Source organism: Antennarius striatus, chromosome 22 (assembly GCF_040054535.1).
Source record: "Antennarius striatus isolate MH-2024 chromosome 22, ASM4005453v1, whole genome shotgun sequence".
NCBI lineage: Eukaryota > Metazoa > Chordata > Actinopteri > Lophiiformes > Antennariidae > Antennarius > Antennarius striatus.
The window spans coordinates 13,619,400-13,639,968 of NC_090797.1; the positions used below are offsets into that span (position 1 = coordinate 13,619,400).

At 44.5% G+C, this 20,569-nt stretch overlaps 23 non-coding genes across 23 annotated transcripts; all 23 read left to right on the forward strand.

The window, feature by feature from the left end:
• The first annotated feature begins 653 nt into the window (after positions 1-653).
• trnag-gcc (transfer RNA glycine (anticodon GCC)) lies at positions 654-723 on the forward strand. The gene has a single exon. It is a non-coding gene; the product is annotated as a tRNA-Gly (tRNA).
• A 414-nt stretch (positions 724-1,137) lies between these two features.
• trnal-aag (transfer RNA leucine (anticodon AAG)) lies at positions 1,138-1,220 on the forward strand. Its single transcript has one exon. It is a non-coding gene; the product is annotated as a tRNA-Leu (tRNA).
• A 990-nt stretch (positions 1,221-2,210) lies between these two features.
• trnag-gcc (transfer RNA glycine (anticodon GCC)) lies at positions 2,211-2,281 on the forward strand. Its single transcript has one exon. It is a non-coding gene; the product is annotated as a tRNA-Gly (tRNA).
• A 414-nt stretch (positions 2,282-2,695) lies between these two features.
• Positions 2,696-2,778, forward strand: trnal-cag (transfer RNA leucine (anticodon CAG)). The gene has a single exon. It is a non-coding gene; the product is annotated as a tRNA-Leu (tRNA).
• A 990-nt stretch (positions 2,779-3,768) lies between these two features.
• On the forward strand, positions 3,769-3,839 carry trnag-gcc (transfer RNA glycine (anticodon GCC)). The gene has a single exon. It is a non-coding gene; the product is annotated as a tRNA-Gly (tRNA).
• A 414-nt stretch (positions 3,840-4,253) lies between these two features.
• Positions 4,254-4,336, forward strand: trnal-aag (transfer RNA leucine (anticodon AAG)). The gene has a single exon. It is a non-coding gene; the product is annotated as a tRNA-Leu (tRNA).
• A 1,002-nt stretch (positions 4,337-5,338) lies between these two features.
• On the forward strand, positions 5,339-5,409 carry trnag-gcc (transfer RNA glycine (anticodon GCC)). Its single transcript has one exon. It is a non-coding gene; the product is annotated as a tRNA-Gly (tRNA).
• Positions 5,410-5,823: 414 nt separating this feature from the next.
• Positions 5,824-5,906, forward strand: trnal-cag (transfer RNA leucine (anticodon CAG)). The gene has a single exon. It is a non-coding gene; the product is annotated as a tRNA-Leu (tRNA).
• A 1,459-nt stretch (positions 5,907-7,365) lies between these two features.
• Positions 7,366-7,448, forward strand: trnal-cag (transfer RNA leucine (anticodon CAG)). Its single transcript has one exon. It is a non-coding gene; the product is annotated as a tRNA-Leu (tRNA).
• A 1,487-nt stretch (positions 7,449-8,935) lies between these two features.
• Positions 8,936-9,018, forward strand: trnal-cag (transfer RNA leucine (anticodon CAG)). Its single transcript has one exon. It is a non-coding gene; the product is annotated as a tRNA-Leu (tRNA).
• Positions 9,019-10,008: 990 nt separating this feature from the next.
• trnag-gcc (transfer RNA glycine (anticodon GCC)) lies at positions 10,009-10,079 on the forward strand. The gene has a single exon. It is a non-coding gene; the product is annotated as a tRNA-Gly (tRNA).
• Positions 10,080-10,493: 414 nt separating this feature from the next.
• Positions 10,494-10,576, forward strand: trnal-cag (transfer RNA leucine (anticodon CAG)). Its single transcript has one exon. It is a non-coding gene; the product is annotated as a tRNA-Leu (tRNA).
• Positions 10,577-11,566: 990 nt separating this feature from the next.
• Positions 11,567-11,637, forward strand: trnag-gcc (transfer RNA glycine (anticodon GCC)). Its single transcript has one exon. It is a non-coding gene; the product is annotated as a tRNA-Gly (tRNA).
• Positions 11,638-12,051: 414 nt separating this feature from the next.
• Positions 12,052-12,134, forward strand: trnal-cag (transfer RNA leucine (anticodon CAG)). The gene has a single exon. It is a non-coding gene; the product is annotated as a tRNA-Leu (tRNA).
• Positions 12,135-13,136: 1,002 nt separating this feature from the next.
• trnag-gcc (transfer RNA glycine (anticodon GCC)) lies at positions 13,137-13,207 on the forward strand. Its single transcript has one exon. It is a non-coding gene; the product is annotated as a tRNA-Gly (tRNA).
• Positions 13,208-13,621: 414 nt separating this feature from the next.
• Positions 13,622-13,704, forward strand: trnal-cag (transfer RNA leucine (anticodon CAG)). Its single transcript has one exon. It is a non-coding gene; the product is annotated as a tRNA-Leu (tRNA).
• Positions 13,705-14,706: 1,002 nt separating this feature from the next.
• Positions 14,707-14,777, forward strand: trnad-guc (transfer RNA aspartic acid (anticodon GUC)). Its single transcript has one exon. It is a non-coding gene; the product is annotated as a tRNA-Asp (tRNA).
• Positions 14,778-15,191: 414 nt separating this feature from the next.
• Positions 15,192-15,274, forward strand: trnal-cag (transfer RNA leucine (anticodon CAG)). The gene has a single exon. It is a non-coding gene; the product is annotated as a tRNA-Leu (tRNA).
• A 2,316-nt stretch (positions 15,275-17,590) lies between these two features.
• trnag-gcc (transfer RNA glycine (anticodon GCC)) lies at positions 17,591-17,661 on the forward strand. The gene has a single exon. It is a non-coding gene; the product is annotated as a tRNA-Gly (tRNA).
• Positions 17,662-18,075: 414 nt separating this feature from the next.
• Positions 18,076-18,158, forward strand: trnal-cag (transfer RNA leucine (anticodon CAG)). Its single transcript has one exon. It is a non-coding gene; the product is annotated as a tRNA-Leu (tRNA).
• A 1,002-nt stretch (positions 18,159-19,160) lies between these two features.
• On the forward strand, positions 19,161-19,231 carry trnag-gcc (transfer RNA glycine (anticodon GCC)). The gene has a single exon. It is a non-coding gene; the product is annotated as a tRNA-Gly (tRNA).
• A 655-nt stretch (positions 19,232-19,886) lies between these two features.
• trnag-gcc (transfer RNA glycine (anticodon GCC)) lies at positions 19,887-19,957 on the forward strand. Its single transcript has one exon. It is a non-coding gene; the product is annotated as a tRNA-Gly (tRNA).
• Positions 19,958-20,376: 419 nt separating this feature from the next.
• Positions 20,377-20,459, forward strand: trnal-cag (transfer RNA leucine (anticodon CAG)). The gene has a single exon. It is a non-coding gene; the product is annotated as a tRNA-Leu (tRNA).
• Positions 20,460-20,569: the final 110 nt, after the last annotated feature.

Below are 20,569 nucleotides of genomic sequence, written 5' to 3' on the forward strand. Positions count from 1 at the left end.
TGCCACTGCAGTCTTCCGATGAGAGGTGAAGCTACCTGTCTTGATTTCACAAACATTCTGTGTCCCTGGGATGTTATTTTGACCCCCAGTCTTGTGATTACAATGTTTTGCAGTTAATCTAACTTTGACATGCCCAACCGAGTGTTTTTGTCTTTCGCATGTCATTCACAAGATTTGCTCTTTTTTATTCCTGTCACGACAGTGGGCTGCGCTACCAGCTCGGCTAGCTATCGGTTACCTCCTGGGTTATCAGCTGTGGTCCCCTTTTTGGATCATCGCCAGACAGTTTTCAGTGCTTTCCATTAGGTCCAAGGCTCTCACCGTCAAAAACACAGCTATTGCATTGTCAAAGTTATGTTATTGTTTCTTTCCTATCGGCTCTGACACTTGTTTGCAATTGCAGAGATAGCAGTCACCAATAGTCAAGCTACATTACAACGTCAACGTGAATAACGTCCCAAACATCTCAATCCAACTAAATGCAATAAGAGTATTTTACTAAAACTTTGGATTGAGGACTAATCAGGGGATGATCAAACTCCAAAGATTTCAGTCTCTACAGACCATCAATTTCTATGCAAATGGTCATGACTATGTAGTTGTGGACTGATTTGGATGTGTTTTTAAATAGTCCATGTTATCAGGACTTTGAAGCATTGGTGGTTCAGTGGTAGAATTCTCGCCTGCCACGCGGAGGCCCGGGTTCGATTCCCGGCCAATGCAAAAGGCCTTTTGACTTAATGGTGTGGGACTGAAAAATAGCTCAACAAGTTGTACTCTGAAGAAATGTGTTTGACGTGACCCATACTGGTACTTTAAACTTTGGCTTAGGTTGTCTCAAATTGTGGACGCAGCGCCGAAACCAACTATCCAATACACCCAAGAGAAACATTGACAGTCTCTCAATATGCATACTTGTCTGTACTGGTCCATCACGTGAAATGCTCCTTTGGAGAAACGGAGTGGTCTTGTGGTGCCATTAGGTGATTGTCATCATCTCTTGCAGCAGAAACCCATGCCGTATGGTGGAACAGTTGAATTTCAGACTGGTGACTTGCATTACAGCTTGAGGATTGTGCATTTAAATTTACTATCAATGCGTCTTGGTTTGTCGTAGGTGAACTTACCATGCAAGTCGTCAGGATGGCCGAGCGGTCTAAGGCGCTGCGTTAAGGTCGCAGTCTCCCCTGGAGGCGTGGGTTCAAATCCCACTTCTGACAACTGCAGCTTTTCTCCACTGCTCACAGGTCAAAATTACACACAGCATCATGTGGTTAAGCAGAATAGCTGTCCATTTTCACCCACCTGAGTTTCAGTAGGCCATTGAGTGAACTTGACTTGCAAGTACAGTACATCATGGCAGTAAGAGAGGAGGATGAAGCCATGCACCCATTGTGAGAGGCCTGGGAGACCAGGGGCAGCCAATGTAGGGCCTTAACCAGCTCCCTTGCGTTGGGAGTTTTCCAATGAATCTTTTTTGTGAGGCTTTGACTATAGACGACGATGTCCCCGAGGTCTTTGCCACGTTACCCTGATAAACAATATGTTTGAACTATTTGCCACTGCAGTCTTCCGATGAGAGGTGAAGCTACCTGTCTTGATTTCACAAACAATCTGTGTCCCTGGGATGTTATTTTGACCCCCAATCTTGTGATTACAATGTTTTGCAGTTAATCTAACTTTGACATGCCCAACCGAGTGTTTTTGTCTTTCGCATGTCATTCACAAGATTTGCTCTTTTTTATTCCTGTCACGACAGTGGGCTGCGCTACCAGCTCGGCTAGCTATCGGTTACCTCCTGGTTTATCAACTGTGGTCCCCTTGTTGGATCACCGCCAGACAGTTTTCAGTGCTTTCCATTAGGTCCAAGGCTCTCACCGTCAAAAACACAGCTATTGCATTGTCAAAGTTATGTTATTGTTCCTTTCCTATCGGCTCTGACACTTATTTGCAATGGCAGAGATAGCAGTCACCAATAGTCAAGCTACATTACAACGTCAACGTGAATAACGTCCCAAACATCTTATTCCAACTAAATGCAGTCAGAGTATTTTACTAAAACTTTGGATTGAGGACTAATCAGGTGATGATCAAACTCCAAAGATTTCAGTCTCTACAGACCATCAATTTCTATGCAAATGGTCATGACTATGTAGTTGTGGACTGATTTGGATGCGTTTTTAATTAGTCCATGTTATCAGGACTTTGAAGCATTGGTGGTTCAGTGGTAGAATTCTCGCCTGCCACGCGGGAGGTCTGGGTTCGATTCCCGGCCAATGCAAAAGGCCTTTTGACTTAATGGTGTGGGATTGAAAAATAGCTCAACAAGTTGTACTTTGAAGAAACGTGTTTGACGTGACCCATACCGGTACTTTAAACTTTGGCTTAGGTTGTCTCAAATTGTGGACGCAGCGCCGAAACCAACTGTCCAATACACCCAAGAGAAACATTGAGAGTCTCTCAATATGAATACTTGTCTGTACTGGTCCATCACGTGAAATGCTCCTTTGGAGAAACGGTGTGGTCCTGTGGTGCCATTAGGTGATTGTCATCGTCTCTTGCAGCAGAAACCCATGCCGTATGATGGAACAGTTGAATTTCAGACTGGTGACTTGCATTACAGCTTGAGGATTGTACATTTAAATTTATTATCGATGCGTCTTGGTTTGACGTAGGTGAACTTACACAGCAAGTCGTCAGGATGGCCGAGCGGTCTAAGGCGCTGCGTTCAGGTCGCAGTCTCCCCTGGAGGCGTGGGTTCAAATCCCACTTCTGACAACTGCAGCTTTTCTCCACTGCTCACAGGTCAAAATTACACACAGCATCATGTGGTTAAGCAGAATAGCTGTCCATTTTCACCCACCTGAGTTTCAGTAGGCCATTGAGTGAACTTGACTTGCAAGTACAGTACATCATGGCAGTAAGAGAGGAGGATGAAGCCATGCACCCATCGTGAGAGGCCTGGGAAACCACGGGCAGCGAATGTAGGGCCTTAATCAGCTCCCTTGCGTTGGGAGTTTTCCAATGAATCTTTTTTGTGAGGCTTTGACTATAGACGACGATGTCCCCGAGGTCTTTGCCACGTTACCCTGATAAACAATATGTTTGAACTATTTGCCACTGCAGTCTTCCGATGAGAGGTGAAGCTACCTGTCTTGATTTCACAAACAATCTGTGTCCCTGGGATGTTATTTTGACCCCCAATCTTGTGATTACAATGTTTTGCAGTTAATCTAACTTTGACATGCCCAACCGAGTGTTTTTGTCTTTCGCATGTCATTCACAAGATTTGCTCTTTTTTATTCCTGTCACGACAGTGGGCTGCGCTACCAGCTCGGCTAGCTATCGGTTACCTCCTGGTTTATCAACTGTGGTCCCCTTGTTGGATCACCGCCAGACAGTTTTCAGTGCTTTCCATTAGGTCCAAGGCTCTCACCGTCAAAAACACAGCTATTGCATTGTCAAAGTTATGTTATTGTTCCTTTCCTATCGGCTCTGACACTTATTTGCAATTGCAGAGATAGCAGTCACCAATAGTCAAGCTACATTACAACGTCAACGTGAATAACGTCCCAAACATCTTATTCCAACTAAATGCAGTCAGAGTATTTTACTAAAACTTTGGATTGAGGACTAATCAGGTGATGATCAAACTCCAAAGATTTCAGTCTCTACAGACCATCAATTTCTATGCAAATGGTCATGACTATGTAGTTGTGGACTGATTTGGATGCGTTTTTGATTAGTCCATGTTATCAGGACTTTGAAGCATTGGTGGTTCAGTGGTAGAATTCTCGCCTGCCACGCGGGAGGCCTGGGTTCGATTCCCGGCCAATGCAAAAGGCCTTTTGACTTAATGGTGTGGGATTGAAAAATAGCTCAACAAGTTGTACTTTGAAGAAATGTGTTTGACGTGACCCATACCGGTACTTTAAACTTTGGCTTAGGTTGTCTCAAATTGTAGGCACATCGCCGAAACCAACTGTCCAATACACCCAAGAGAAACATTGAGAGTCTCTCAATATGAATACTTGTCTGTACTGGTCCATCACGTGAAATGCTCCTTTGGAGAAACGGTGTGGTCCTGTGGTGCCATTAGGTGATTGTCATCGTCTCTTGCAGCAGAAACCCATGCCGTATGATGGAACAGTTGAATTTCAGACTGGTGACTTGCATTACAGCTTGAGGATTGTACATTTAAATTTACTATCGATGCGTCTTGGTTTGACGTAGGTGAACTTACACAGCAAGTCGTCAGGATGGCCGAGCGGTCTAAGGCGCTGCGTTAAGGTCGCAGTCTCCCCTGGAGGCGTGGGTTCAAATCCCACTTCTGACAACTGCAGCTTTTCTCCACTGCTCACAGGTCAAAATTACACACAGCATCATGTGGTTAAGCAGAATAGCTGTCCATTTTCACCCACCTGGGTTTCAGTAAGCCATAGAGCCAACCATTGAGTGAACTTGACTTGCAAGTACAGTACATCATGGCAGTAAGAGAGGAGGATGAAGCCATGCACCCATCGTGAGAGGCCTGGGAAACCACGGGCAGCGAATGTAGGGCCTTAATCAGCTCCCTTGCGTTGGGAGTTTTCCAATGAATCTTTTTTGTGAGGCTTTGACTATAGACGACGATGTCCCCGAGGTCTTTGCCACGTTACCCTGATAAACAATATGTTTGAACTATTTGCCACTGCAGTCTTCCGATGAGAGGTGAAGCTACCTGTCTTGATTTCATAAACAATCTGTGTCCCTGGGATGTTATTTTGACCCCCAATCTTGTGATTACAATGTTTTGCAGTTAATCTAACTTTGACATGCCCAACCGAGTGTTTTTGTCTTTCGCATGTCATTCACAAGATTTGCTCTTTTTTATTCCTGTCACGACAGTGGGCTGCGCTACCAGCTCGGCTAGCTATCGGTTACCTCCTGGTTTATCAACTGTGGTCCCCTTGTTGGATCACCGCCAGACAGTTTTCAGTGCTTTCCATTAGGTCCAAGGCTCTCACCGTCAAAAACACAGCTATTGCATTGTCAAAGTTATGTTATTGTTCCTTTCCTATCGGCTCTGACACTTATTTGCAATTGCAGAGATAGCAGTCACCAATAGTCAAGCTACATTACAACGTCAACGTGAATAACGTCCCAAACATCTTATTCCAACTAAATGCAGTCAGAGTATTTTACTAAAACTTTGGATTGAGGACTAATCAGGTGATGATCAAACTCCAAAGATTTCAGTCTCTACAGACCATCAATTTCTATGCAAATGGTCATGACTATGTAGTTGTGGACTGATTTGGATGCGTTTTTAATTAGTCCATGTTATCAGGACTTTGAAGCATTGGTGGTTCAGTGGTAGAATTCTCGCCTGCCACGCGGGAGGCCTGGGTTCGATTCCCGGCCAATGCAAAAGGCCTTTTGACTTAATGGTGTGGGATTGAAAAATAGCTCAACAAGTTGTACTTTGAAGAAATGTGTTTGACGTGACCCATACCGGTACTTTAAACTTTGGCTTAGGTTGTCTCAAATTGTGGACGCAGCGCCGAAACCAACTGTCCAATACACCCAAGAGAAACATTGAGAGTCTCTCAATATGAATACTTGTCTGTACTGGTCCATCACGTGAAATGCTCCTTTGGAGAAACGGTGTGGTCCTGTGGTGCCATTAGGTGATTGTCATCGTCTCTTGCAGCAGAAACCCATGCCGTATGATGGAACAGTTGAATTTCAGACTGGTGACTTGCATTACAGCTTGAGGATTGTACATTTAAATTTACTATCGATGCGTCTTGGTTTGACATAGGTGAACTTACACAGCAAGTCGTCAGGATGGCCGAGCGGTCTAAAGCGCTGCGTTCAGGTCGCAGTCTCCCCTGGAGGCGTGGGTTCAAATCCCACTTCTGACAACTGCAGCTTTTCTCCACTGCTCACAGGTCAAAATTACACACAGCATCATGTGGTTAAGCAGAATAGCTGTCCATTTTCACCCACCTGAGTTTCAGTAGGCCATTGAGTGAACTTGACTTGCAAGTACAGTACATCATGGCAGTAAGAGAGGAGGATGAAGCCATGCACCCATCGTGAGAGGCCTGGGAAACCACGGGCAGCGAATGTAGGGCCTTAATCAGCTCCCTTGCGTTGGGAGTTTTCCAATGAATCTTTTTTGTGAGGCTTTGACTATAGACGACGATGTCCCCGAGGTCTTTGCCACGTTACCCTGATAAACAATATGTTTGAACTATTTGCCACTGCAGTCTTCCGATGAGAGGTGAAGCTACCTGTCTTGATTTCACAAACAATCTGTGTCCCTGGGATGTTATTTTGACCCCCAATCTTGTGATTACAATGTTTTGCAGTTAATCTAACTTTGACATGCCCAACCGAGTGTTTTTGTCTTTCGCATGTCATTCACAAGATTTGCTCTTTTTTATTCCTGTCACGACAGTGGGCTGCGCTACCAGCTCGGCTAGCTATCGGTTACCTCCTGGTTTATCAACTGTGGTCCCCTTGTTGGATCACCGCCAGACAGTTTTCAGTGCTTTCCATTAGGTCCAAGGCTCTCACCGTCAAAAACACAGCTATTGCATTGTCAAAGTTATGTTATTGTTCCTTTCCTATCGGCTCTGACACTTATTTGCAATTGCAGAGATAGCAGTCACCAATAGTCAAGCTACATTACAACGTCAACGTGAATAACGTCCCAAACATCTTATTCCAACTAAATGCAGTCAGAGTATTTTACTAAAACTTTGGATTGAGGACTAATCAGGTGATGATCAAACTCCAAAGATTTCAGTCTCTACAGACCATCAATTTCTATGCAAATGGTCATGACTATGTAGTTGTGGACTGATTTGGATGCGTTTTTGATTAGTCCATGTTATCAGGACTTTGAAGCATTGGTGGTTCAGTGGTAGAATTCTTGCCTGCCACGCGGGAGGCCTGGGTTCGATTCCTGGCCAATGCAAAAGGCCTTTTGACTTAATGGTGTGGGACTGAAAAATAGCTCAACAAGTTGTACTTTGAAGAAATGTGTTTAACGTGACCCATACTGGTACTTTAAACTTTGGCTTAGGTTGTCTCAAATTGTGGACGCAGCGCCGAAACCAACTGTCCAATACACCCAAGAGAAACATTGAGAGTCTCTCAATATGAATACTTGTCTGTACTGGTCCATCACGTGAAATGCTCCTTTGGAGAAACGGTGTGGTCTTGTGGTGCCATTAGGTGATTGTCATCGTCTCTTGCAGCAGATGGAACAGTTGAATTTCAGACTGGTGACTTGCATTACAGCTTGAGGATTGTACATTTAAATTTACTATCGATGCGTCTTGGTTTGACGTAGGTGAACTTACACAGCAAGTCGTCAGGATGGCCGAGCGGTCTAAGGCGCTGCGTTCAGGTCGCAGTCTCCCCTGGAGGCGTGGGTTCAAATCCCACTTCTGACAACTGCAGCTTTTCTCCACTGCTCACAGGTCAAAATTACACACAGCATCATGTGGTTAAGCAGAATAGCTGTCCATTTTCACCCACCTGAGTTTCAGTAAGCCATAGAGCCAACCATTGAGTGAACTTGACTTGCAAGTACAGTACATCATGGCAGTAAGAGAGGAGGATGAAGCCATGCACCCATCGTGAGAGGCCTGGGAGACCACGGGCAGCCAATGTAGGGCCTTAACCAGCTCCCTTGCGTTGGGAGTTTTCCAATGAATCTTTTTTGTGAGGCTTTGACTATAGACGACAATGTCCCCGAGGTCTTTGCCACATTACCCTGATAAACAATATGTTTGAACTATTTGCCACTGCAGTCTTCCGATAAGAGGTGAAGCTACCTGTCTTGATTTCACAAACATTCTGTGTCCCTGGGATGTTATTTTGACCCCCAATCTTGTGATTACAATGTTTTGCAGTTAATCTAACTTTGACATGCCCAACCGAGTGTTTTTGTCTTTCGCATGTCATTCACAAGATTTGCTCTTTTTTATTCCTGTCACGACAGTGGGCTGCGCTACCAGCTCGGCTAGCTATCGGTTACGTCCTGGTTTATCAACTGTGGTCCCCTTGTTGGATCACCGCCAGACAGTTTTCAGTGCTTTCCATTAGGTCCAAGTCTCTCACCGTCAAAAACACAGCTATTGCATTGTCAAAGTTATGTTATTGTTCCTTTCCTATCGGCTCTGACACTTATTTGCAATTGCAGAGATAGCAGTCACCAATAGTCAAGCTACATTACAACGTCAACGTGAATAACGTCCCAAACATCTTATTCCAACTAAATGCAGTCAGAGTATTTTACTAAAACTTTGGATTGAGGACTAATCAGGTGATGATCAAACTCCAAAGATTTCAGTCTCTACAGACCATCAATTTCTATGCAAATGGTCATGACTATGTAGTTGTGGACTGATTTGGATGTGTTTTTAATTAGTCCATGTTATCAGGACTTTGAAGCATTGGTGGTTCAGTGGTAGAATTCTCGCCTGCCACGCGGGAGGCCTGGTTTCGATTCCCGGCCAATGCAAAAGGCCTTTTGACTTAATGGTGTGGGATTGAAAAATAGCTCAACAAGTTGTACTTTGAAGAAATGTGTTTGACGTGACCCATACCGGTACTTTAAACTTTGGCTTAGGTTGTCTCAAATTGTGGACGCAGCGCCGAAACCAACTATCCAATACACCCAAGAGAAATATTGAGAGTCTCTCAATATGAATACTTGTCTGTACTGGTCCATCACGTGAAATGCTCCTTTGGAGAAACGGTGTGGTCCTGTGGTGCCATTAGGTGATTGTCATCATCTCTTGCAGCAGAAACCCATGCCGTATGATGGAACAGTTGAATTTCAGACTGGTGACTTGCATTACAGCTTGAGGATTGTACATTTAAATTTACTATCAATGCGTCTTGGTTTGACGTAGGTGAACTTACCAAGCTAGTCGTAAGGATGGCCGAGCGGTCTAAGGCGCTGCGTTCAGGTCGTAGTCTCCCCTGGAGGCGTGGGTTCAAATCCCACTTCTGACAACTGCAGCTTTTCTCCACTGCTCACAGGTCAAAATTACACACAGCATCATGTGGTTAAGCAGAATAGCTGTCCATTTTCACCCACCTGAGTTTCAGTAGGCCATTGAGTGAACTTGACTTGCAAGTACAGTACATCATGGCAGTAAGAGAGGAGGATGAAGCCATGCACGCATTGTGAGAGGGCTGGGAGACCACGGGCAGCCAATGTAGGGCCTTAACCAGCTCCCTTGCGTTGGGAGTTTTCCAATGAATCGTTTTTGTGAGGCTTTGACTATAGACGACGATGTCCCCGAGGTCTTTGCCACGTTACCCTGATAAACAATATGTTTGAACTATTTGCCACTGCAGTCTTCCGATGAGAGGTGAAGCTACCTGTCTTGATTTCACAAACATTCTGTGTCCCTGGGATTTTATTTTGACCCCCAGTCTTGTGATTACAATGTTTTGCAGTTAATCTAACTTTGACATGCCCAACCGAGTGTTTTTGTCTTTCGCATGTCATTCACAAGATTTGCTCTTTTTTATTCCTGTCACGACAGTGGGCTGCGCTACCAGCTCGGCTAGCTATCGGTTACCTCCTGGTTTATCAACTGTGGTCCCCTTGTTGGATCATCGCCAGACAGTTTTCAGTGCTTTCCATTAGGTCCAAGGCTCTCACCGTCAAAAACACAGCTATTGCATATTCAAAGTTATGTTATTGTTCCTTTCCTATCGGCTCTGACACTTATTTGCAATTGCAGAGATAGCAGTCACCAATAGTCAAGCTACATTACAACGTCAACGTGAATAACGTCCCAAACATCTTATTCCAACTAAATGAAGTCAGAGTATTTTACTAAAACTTTGGATTGAGGACTAATCAGGGGATGATCAAACTCCAAAGATTTCAGTCTCTACAGACCATCAATTTCTATGCAAATGGTCATGACTATGTAGTTGTGGACTGATTTGGATGTGTTTTTGATTAGTCCATGTTATCAGGACTTTGAAGCATTGGTGGTTCAGTGGTAGAATTCTCGCCTGCCACGCGGGAGGCCCGGGTTCGATTCCCGGCCAATGCAAAAGGCCTTTTGACTTAATGGTGTGGGACTGAAAAATAGCTCAACAAGTTGTACTCTGAAGAAATGTGTTTGACGTGACCCATACTGGTACTTTAAACTTTGGCTTAGGTTGTCTCAAATTGTGGACGCAGCGCCGAAACCAACTATCCAATACACCCAAGAGAAATATTGAGAGTCTCTCAATATGCATACTTGTCTGTACTGGTCCATCACGTGAAATGCTCCTTTGGAGAAACGGTGTGGTCCTGTGGTGCCATTAGGTGATTGTCATCATCTCTTGCAGCAGAAACCCATGCCGTATGGTGGAACAGTTGAATTTCAGACTGGTGACTTGCATTACAGCTTGAGGATTGTACATTTAAATTTACTATCAATGCGTCTTGGTTTGACGTAGGTGAACTTACCAAGCTAGTCGTCAGGATGGCCGAGCGGTCTAAGGCGCTGCGTTCAGGTCGTAGTCTCCCCTGGAGGCGTGGGTTCAAATCCCACTTCTGACAACTGCAGCTTTTCTCCACTGCTCACAGGTCAAAATTACACACAGCATCATGTGGTTAAGCAGAATAGCTGTCCATTTTCACCCACCTGAGTTTCAGTAGGCCATTGAGTGAACTTGACTTGCAAGTACAGTACATCATGGCAGTAAGAGAGGAGGATGAAGCCATGCACCCATTGTGAGAGGGCTGGGAGACCACGGGCAGCCAATGTAGGGCCTTAACCAGCTCCCTTGCGTTGGGAGTTTTCCAATGAATCGTTTTTGTGAGGCTTTGACTATAGACGACGATGTCCCCGAGGTCTTTGCCACGTTACCCTGATAAACAATATGTTTGAACTATTTGCCACTGCAGTCTTCCGATGAGAGGTGAAGCTACCTGTCTTGATTTCACAAACATTCTGTGTCCCTGGGATGTTATTTTGACCCCCAGTCTTGTGATTACAATGTTTTGCAGTTAATCTAACTTTGACATGCCCAACCGAGTGTTTTTGTCTTTCGCATGTCATTCACAAGATTTGCTCTTTTTTATTCCTGTCACGACAGTGGGCTGCGCTACCAGCTCGGCTAGCTATCGGTTACCTCCTGGTTTATCAAATGTGGTCCCCTTGTTGGATCATCGCCAGACAGTTTTCAGTGCTTTCCATTAGGTCCAAGGCTCTCACCGTCAAAAACACAACTATTGCATTGTCAAAGTTATGTTATTGTTCCTTTCCTATCAGCTCTGACACTTATTTGCAATTGCAGAGATAGCAGTCACCAATAGTCAAGCTACATTACAACGTCAACGTGAATAACGTCCCAAACATCTTATTCCAACTAAATGCAGTCAGAGTATTCTACTAAAACTTTGGATTGAGGACTAATCAGGTGATGATCAAACTCCAAAGATTTCAGTCTCTACAGACCATCAATTTCTATGCAAATGGTCATGACTATGTAGTTGTGGACTGATTTGGATGTGTTTTTGATTAGTCCATGTTATCAGGACTTTGAAGCATTGGTGGTTCAGTGGTAGAATTCTCGCCTGCCACGCGGGAGGCCCGGGTTCGATTCCCGGCCAATGCAAAAGGCCTTTTGACTTAATGGTGTTGGACTGAAAAATAGCTCAACAAGTTGTACTCTGAAGAAATGTGTTTGACGTGACCCATACCGGTACTTTAAACTTTGGCTTAGGTTGTCTCAAATTGTGGACGCAGCGCCGAAACCAACTATCCAATACACCCAAGAGAAACATTGAGAGTCTCTCAACATGCATACTTGTCTGTACTGGTCCATCACGTGAAATGCTCCTTTGGAGAAACGGTGTGGTCTTGTGGTGCCATTAGGTGATTGTCATCGTCTCTTGCAGCAGAAACCCATGCCGTATGATGGAACAGTTGAATTTCAGACTGGTGACTTGCATTACAGCTTGAGGATTGTACATTTAAATTTACTATCGATGCGTCTTGGTTTGACGTAGGTGAACTTACACAGCAAGTCGTCAGGATGGCCGAGCGGTCTAAGGCGCTGCGTTCAGGTCGCAGTCTCCCCTGGAGGCGTGGGTTCAAATCCCACTTCTGACAACTGCAGCTTTTCTCCACTGCTCACAGGTCAAAATTACACACAGCATCATGTGGTTAAGCAGAATAGCTGTCCATTTTCACCCACCTGAGTTTCAGTAAGCCATAGAGCCAACCATTGAGTGAACTTGACTTGCAAGTACAGTACATCATGGCAGTAAGAGAGGAGGATGAAGCCATGCACCCATCGTGAGAGGCCTGGGAAACCACGGGCAGCCAATGTAGGGCCTTAATCAGCTCCCTTGCGTTGGGAGTTTTCCAATGAATCGTTTTTGTGAGGCTTTGACTATAGACGACGATGTCCCCGAGGTCTTTGCCACGTTACCCTGATAAACAATATGTTTGAACTATTTGCCACTGCAGTCTTCCGATGAGAGGTGAAGCTACCTGTCTTGATTTCACAAACAATCTGTGTCCCTGGGATGTTATTTTGACCCCCAATCTTGTGATTACAATGTTTTGCAGTTAATCTAACTTTGACATGCCCAACCGAGTGTTTTTGTCTTTCGCATGTCATTCACAAGATTTGCTCTTTTTTATTCCTGTCACGACAGTGGGCTGCGCTACCAGCTCGGCTAGCTATCGGTTACCTCCTGGTTTATCAAATGTGGTCCCCTTGTTGGATCATCGCCAGACAGTTTTCAGTGCTTTCCATTAGGTCCAAGGCTCTCACCGTCAAAAACACAGCTATTGCATTGTCAAAGTTATGTTATTGTTCCTTTCCTATCGGCTCTGACACTTGTTTGCAATTGCAGAGATAGCAGTCACCAATAGTCAAGCTACATTACAACGTCAACGTGAATAACGTCCCAAAAGTCTCAATCCAACTAAATGCAGTAAGAGTATTTTACTAAAACTTTGGATTGAGGACTAATCAGGGGATGATCAAACTCCAAAGATTTCAGTCTCTATAGGCCATCAATTTCTATGCAAATGGTCATGACTATGTAGTTGTGGACTGATTTGGATGTGTTTTTGATTAGTCCATGTTATCAGGACTTTGAAGCATTGGTGGTTCAGTGGTAGAATTCTCGCCTGCCACGCGGGAGGCCCGGGTTCGATTCCCGGCCAATGCAAAAGGCCTTTTGACTTAATGGTGTGGGACTGAAAAATAGCTCAACAAGTTGTACTTTGAAGAAATGTGTTTGACGTGACCCATACTGGTACTTTAAACTTTGGCTTAGGTTGTCTCAAATTGTGGACGCAGCGCCGAAACCAACTGTCCAATACACCCAAGAGAAACATTGAGAGTCTCTCAATATGAATACTTGTCTGTACTGGTCCAGCACGTGAAATGCTCCTTTGGAGAAACGGTGTGGTCTTGTGGTGCCATTAGGTGATTGTCATCGTCTCTTGCAGCAGAAACCCATGCCGTATGATGGAACAGTTGAATTTCAGACTGGTGACTTGCATTACAGCTTGAGGATTGTACATTTAAATTTACTATCGATGCGTCTTGGTTTGACGTAGGTGAACTTACACAGCAAGTCGTCAGGATGGCCGAGCGGTCTAAGGCGCTGCGTTCAGGTCGCAGTCTCCCCTGGAGGCGTGGGTTCAAATCCCACTTCTGACAACTGCAGCTTTTCTCCACTGCTCACAGGTCAAAATTACACACAGCATCATGTGGTTAAGCAGAATAGCTGTCCATTTTCACCCACCTGAGTTTCAGTAAGCCATAGAGCCAACCATTGAGTGAACTTGACTTGCAAGTACAGTACATCATGGCAGTAAGAGAGGAGGATGAAGCCATGCACCCATCGTGAGAGGCCTGGGAAACCACGGGCAGCCAATGTAGGGCCTTTATCAGCTCCCTTGCGTTGGGAGTTTTCCAATGAATCGTTTTATTGAGGCTTTGACTATAGACGACGATGTCCCCGAGGTCTTTGCCACGTTACCCTGATAAACAATATGTTTGAACTATTTGCCACTGCAGTCTTCCGATGAGAGGTGAAGCTACCTGTCTTGATTTCACAAACAATCTGTGTCCCTGGGATGTTATTTTGACCCCCAATCTTGTGATTACAATGTTTTGCAGTTAATCTAACTTTGACATGCCCAACCGAGTGTTTTTGTCTTTCGCATGTCATTCACAAGATTTGCTCTTTTTTATTCCTGTCACGACAGTGGGCTGCGCTACCAGCTCGGCTAGCTATCGGTTACCTCCTGGTTTATCAAATGTGGTCCCCTTGTTGGATCATCGCCAGACAGTTTTCAGTGCTTTCCATTAGGTCCAAGGCTCTCACCGTCAAAAACACAGCTATTGCATTGTCAAAGTTATGTTATTGTTCCTTTCCTATCGGCTCTGACACTTGTTTGCAATTGCAGAGATAGCAGTCACCAATAGTCAAGCTACATTACAACGTCAACGTGAATAACGTCCCAAACATCTCAATCCAACTAAATGCAGTAAGAGTATTTTACTAAAACTTTGGATTGAGGACTAATCAGGGGATGATCAAACTCCAAAGATTTCAGTCTCTATAGACCATCAATTTCTATGCAAATGGTCATGACTATGTAGTTGTGGACTGATTTGGATGCGTTTTTGATTAGTCCATGTTATCAGGACTTTGAAGCATTGGTGGTTCAGTGGTAGAATTCTTGCCTGTCACGCGGGAGGCCCGGGTTCGATTCCCGGCCAATGCAAAAGGCCTTTTGACTTAATGGTGTGGGACTGAAAAATAGCTCAACAAGTTGTACTCTGAAGAAATGTGTTTGACGTGACCCATACTGGTACTTTAAACTTTGGCTTAGGTTGTCTCAAATTGTGGACGCAGTGCCGAAACCAACTATCCAATACACCCAAGAGAAATATTGAGAGTCTCTCAATATGCATACTTGTCTGTACTGGTCCATCACGTGAAATGCTCCTTTGGAGAAACGGTGTGGTCCTGTGGTGCCATTAAGTGATTGTCATCGTCTCTTGCAGCAGAAACCCATGCCGTATGGTGGAACAGTTGAATTTCAGACTGGTGACTTGCATTACAGCTTGAGGATTGTACATTTAAATTTACTATCAATGCGTCTTGGTTTGACGTAGGTGAACTTACCAAGATAGTCGTCAGGATGGCCGAGCGGTCTAAGGCGCTGCGTTCAGGTCGCAGTCTCCCCTGGAGGCGTGGGTTCAAATCCCACTTCTGACAACTGCAGCTTTTCTCCACTGCTCACAGGTCAAAATTACACACAGCATCATGTGGTTAAGCAGAATAGCTGTCCATTTTCACCCACCTGAGTTTCAGTAGGCCATTGAGTGAACTTGACTTGCAAGTACAGTACATCATGGCAGTAAGAGAGGAGGATGAAGCCATGCACCCATCGTGAGAGGCCTGGGAGACCACGGGAAGCCAATGTAGGGCCTTAACCAGCTCCCTTGCGTTGGGAGTTTTCCAATGAATCTTTTTTGTGAGGCTTTGACTATAGACGACGATGTCCCCGAAGTCTTTGCCACGTTACCCTGATAAACAATATGTTTCAATTATTTGCCACTGCAGTCTTCCGATGAGAGGTGCAGCTACCTGTCTTGATTTCACAAACAATATGTTTCCCTGGGATGTTATTTTGACCCCCAGTCTTTTGATTACAATGTTTTGCAGTTAATCTAACTTTGACATGCCCAACCGAGTGTTTTTGTCTTTCGCATGTCATTCACAAGATTTGCTCTTTTTTATTCCTGTCACGACAGTGGGCTGCGCTACCAGCTCGGCTAGCTATCGGTTACCTCCTGGGTTATCAGCTGTGGTCCCCTTTTTGGATCATCGCCAGACAGTTTTCAGTGCTTTCCATTAGGTCCAAGGCTCTCACCGTCAAAAACACAGCTATTGCATTGTCAAAGTTATGTTATTGTTCCTTTCCTATCGGTTCTGACACTTATTTGCAATTGCAGAGATAGCAGTCACCAATAGTCAAGCTACATTACAACGTCAACGTGAATAACGTCCCAAACATCTTATTCCAACTAAATGCAGTCAGAGTATTTTACTAAAACGTTGGATTGAGGACTAATCAGGGGATGATCAAACTCCAAAGATTTCAGTCTCTACAGACCATCAATTTCTATGCAAATGGTCATGACTATGTAGTTGTGGACTGATTTGGATGCGTTTTTGATTAGTCCATGTTATCAGGACTTTGAAGTATTGATGGTTCAGTGGTAGAATTCTTGCCTGCCACGCGGGAGGCCCGGGTTCGATTCCCGGCCAATGCAAAAGGCCTTTTGACTTAATGGTGTGGGACTGAAAAATATCTCAACAAGTTGTACTCTGAAGAAATGTGTTTGACGTGACCCATACTGGTACTTTAAACTTTGGCTTAGGTTGTCTCAAATTGTGGACGCAGCGCCGAAACCAACTATCCAATACACCCAAGAGAAATACTAAGAGTCTCTCAATATGCATACTTGTCTGTACTGGTCCATCACGTGAAATGCTCCTTTGGAGAAACGGTGTGGTCCTGTGGTGCCATTAGGTGATTGTCATCATCTCTTGCAGCAGAAACCCGTGCCGTATGGTGGAACAGTTGAATTTCAGACTGGTGACTTGCATTACAGCTTGAGGATTGTGCATTGAAATTTACTATCAATGCGTCTATCACTTGCTATCACTTGCAAGTACAGTACATCATGGCAGTAAGAGAGGAGGATGAAGCCATACACCCATCGTGAGAGGCCTGGGAGACCACGGGCAGCCAATGTAGGGCCTTAACCAGCTCCTTTGCGTTGGGAGATTTCCAGTGAGGCTTTGACTATAGACGACGATGTCCCCGAGGTCTTTGCCACGTTACCCTGATAAACAATATGTTTGAACTATTTGCCACTGCAGTCTTCCGATGAGAGGTGAAGCTACCTGTCTTGATTTCACAAACATTCTGTGTCCCTGGGATGTTATTTTGACCCCCAGTCTTGTGATTACAATGTTTTGCAGTTAATCTAACTTTGACATGCCCAACCGAGTGTTTTTGTCTTTCGCATGTCATTCACAAGATTTGCTCTTTTTTATTCCTGTCACGACAGTGGGCTGCGCTACCAGCTCGGCTAGCTATCGGTTACCTCCTGGTTTATCAACTGTGGTCCCCTTGTTGGATCATCGCCAGACAGTTTTCAGTGCTTTCCATTAGGTCCAAGGCTCTCACCGTCAAAAACACAGCTATTGCATTGTCAAAGTTATGTTATTGTTCCTTGCCTATCGGCTCTGACACTTATTTGCAATTGCAGAGATAGCAGTCATCAATAGTCAAGCTACATTACAACGTCAACGTGAATAACGTCCCAAACATCTCAATCCAACTAAATGCAGTAAGAGTATTTTACTAAAACTTTGGATTGAGGACTAATCAGGGGATGATCAAACTCCAAAGATTTCAGTCTCTATAGACCATCAATTTCTATGCAAATGGTCATGACTATGTAGTTGTGGACTGATTTGGATGCGTTTTTGATTAGTCCATGTTATCAGGACTTTGAAGCATTGGTGGTTCAGTGGTAGAATTCTTGCCTGCCACGCGGGAGGCCCGGGTTCGATTCCCGGCCAATGCAAAAGGCCTTTTGACTTAATGGTGTGGGACTGAAAAATAGCTCAACAAGTTGTACTCTGAAGAAATGTGTTTGACGTGACCCATACTGGTACTTTAAACTTTGGCTTAGGTTGTCTCAAATTGTGGACGCAGCGCCGAAACCAACTATCCAATATACCCAAGAGAAACATTGAGAGTCTCTCAACATGCATACTTGTCTGTACTGGTCCATCACGTGAAATGCTCCTTTGGAGAAACGGTGTGGTCTTGTGGTGCCATTAGGTGATTGTCATCGTCTCTTGCAGCAGAAACCCATGCCGTATGATGGAACAGTTGAATTTCAGACTGGTGACTTGCATTACAGCTTGAGGATTGTACATTTAAATTTACTATCGATGCGTCTTGGTTTGACGTAGGTGAACTTACACAGCAAGTCGTCAGGATGGTCGAGCGGTCTAAGGCGCTGCGTTCAGGTCGCAGTCTCCCCTGGAGGCGTGGGTTCAAATCCCACTTCTGACAACTGCAGCTTTTCTCCACTGCTCACAGGTCAAAATTACACACAGCATCATGTGGTTAAGCAGAATAGCTGTCCATTTTCACCCACCTGGGTTTCAGTAAGCCATAGAGCCAACCATTGAGTGAACTTGACTTGCAAGTACAGTACATCATGGCAGTAAGAGAGGAGGATGAAGCCATGCACCCATCGTGAGAGGCCTGGGAAACCACGGGCAGCGAATGTAGGGCCTTAATCAGCTCCCTTGCGTTGGGAGTTTTCCAATGAATCTTTTTTGTGAGGCTTTGACTATAGACGACGATGTCCCCGAGGTCTTTGCCACGTTACCCTGATAAACAATATGTTTGAACTATTTGCCACTGCAGTCTTCCGATGAGAGGTGAAGCTACCTGTCTTGATTTCACAAACAATCTGTGTCCCTGGGATGTTATTTTGACCCCCAATCTTGTGATTACAATGTTTTGCAGTTAATCTAACTTTGACATGCCCAACCGAGTGTTTTTGTCTTTCGCATGTCATTCACAAGATTTGCTCTTTTTTATTCCTGTCACGACAGTGGGCTGCGCTACCAGCTCGGCTAACTATCGGTTACCTCCTGGTTTATCAACTGTGGTCCCCTTGTTGGATCACCGCCAGACAGTTTTCAGTGCTTTCCATTAGGTCCAAGACTCTCACCGTCAAAAAGACAGCTATTGCATTGTCAAAGTTATGTTATTGTTCCTTTCCTATCGGCTCTGACACTTATTTGCAATTGCAGAGATAGCAGTCACCAATAGTCAAGCTACATTACAACGTCAACGTGAATAACGTCCCAAACATCTTATTCCAACTAAATGCAGTCAGAGTATTTTACTAAAACTTTGGATTGAGGACTAATCAGGTGATGATCAAACTCCAAAGATTTCAGTCTCTACAGACCATCAATTTCTATGCAAATGGTCATGACTATGTAGTTGTGGACTGATTTGGATGCGTTTTTGATTAGTCCATGTTATCAGGACTTTGAAGCATTGGTGGTTCAGTGGTAGAATTCTCGCCTGCCACGCGGGAGGCCTGGGTTCGATTCCCGGCCAATGCAAAAGGCCTTTTGACTTAATGGTGTGGGATTGAAAAATAGCTCAACAAGTTGTACTTTGAAGAAATGTGTTTGACGTGACCCATACCGGTACTTTAAACTTTGGCTTAGGTTGTCTCAAATTGTGGACGCAGCGCCGAAACCAACTGTCCAATACACCCAAGAGAAACATTGAGAGTCTCTCAATATGAATACTTGTCTGTACTGGTCCATCCAAACAATCTTTTTTGTGAGGCTTTGACTATAGACGACGATGTCCCCGAGGTCTTTGCCACGTTACCCTGATAAACAATATTTTTGAACTATTTGCCACTGCAGTCTTCCGATGAGAGGTGAAGCTACCTGTCTTGATTTCACAAACAATCTGTGTCCCTGGGATGTTATTTTGACCCCCAATCTTGTGATTACAATGTTTTGCAGTTAATCTAACTTTGACATGCCCAACCGAGTGTTTTTGTTTTTGTTTTTTTTTCAATCCAACTAAATGCAGTAAGAGTATTTTACTAAAACTTTGGATTGAGGACTAATCAGGGGATGATCAAACTCCAAAGATTTCAGTCTCTATAGACCATCAATTTCTATGCAAATGGTCATGACTATGTAGCTGTGGACTGATTTGGATGCGTTTTTGATTAGTCCATGTTATCAGGACTTTGAAGCATTGGTGGTTCAGTGGTAGAATTCTTGCCTGCCACGCGGGAGGCCCGGGTTCGATTCCCGGCCAATGCAAAAGGCCTTTTGACTTAATGGTGTGGGACTGAAAAATAGCTCAACAAGTTGTACTCTGAAGAAATGTGTTTGACGTGACCCATACTGGTACTTTAAACTTTAAACTGGCTTAGGTTGTCTCAAATTGTGGACGCAGCGCCGAAACCAACTATCCAATATACCCAAGAGAAACATTGAGAGTCTCTCAACATGCATACTTGTCTGTACTGGTCCATCACGTGAAATGCTCCTTTGGAGAAACGGTGTGGTCTTGTGGTGCCATTAGGTGATTGTCATCGTCTCTTGCAGCAGAAACCCATGCCGTATGATGGAACAGTTGAATTTCAGACTGGTGACTTGCATTACAGCTTGAGGATTGTACATTTAAATTTACTATCGATGCGTCTTGGTTTGACGTAGGTGAACTTACACAGCAAGTCGTCAGGATGGTCGAGCGGTCTAAGGCGCTGCGTTCAGGTCGCAGTCTCCCCTGGAGGCGTGGGTTCAAATCCCACTTCTGACAACTGCAGCTTTTCTCCACTGCTCACAGGTCAAAATTACACACAGCATCATGTGGTTAAGCAGAATAGCTGTCCATTTTCACCCACCTGGGTTTCAGTAAGCCATAGAGCC